Source organism: Etheostoma spectabile, unplaced genomic scaffold, assembly GCF_008692095.1.
Source record: "Etheostoma spectabile isolate EspeVRDwgs_2016 unplaced genomic scaffold, UIUC_Espe_1.0 scaffold273, whole genome shotgun sequence".
NCBI lineage: Eukaryota > Metazoa > Chordata > Actinopteri > Perciformes > Percidae > Etheostoma > Etheostoma spectabile.
The window spans coordinates 1,659,754-1,660,292 of record NW_022605577.1 but is presented as its reverse complement, the minus strand read 5'-3'; positions in this window follow the sequence as shown (position 1 = coordinate 1,660,292).

Below are 539 nucleotides of genomic sequence, written 5' to 3'. Positions count from 1 at the left end.
CACTGAGCTCCTCTCTCCTCTATCTATCGTTCTATCTTTCCATTATGTGCATCCTTGTCCCAGAAATGCTTGATTGCTTGTTACTAACCTAGCTCTGGGGAGTCACTCCCCGGAGTCCTTATGTCCTTTTTCACCCAGAAAGCATGTTTCCTCGGATCAGGGAGGCTCCAAAATCATGGTAGTAGCTGTCGCCGTGGTCCCGCTACACGTCCTGCGATCTTCTGTTGCATTCTGCTACGCTCTGCTGTGCCCTGCCACGTCCTGCCGCACAGTGCCCTGCTAGGCCATGAACTACTACAAAGAACTACTACAAACAACTATTTTTTGTGACTGTTATTGCCACTCTTCATTCAACCCCAACCGGTCGTCAGACACCGCCTACCAAGAGTCTGGGTCTGTCCCAGGTTTCTGCCTAAAAGGAAGATTTTTCTCGCCACTGTTGCTTACTCTGGAGGAAACTACTAGAACTGTTGGGTCCTTGTAATTCTGGAGTGGGGTCTAGACCTACTCTATCTGTAAAGTGTCTCGAGATAACTCTT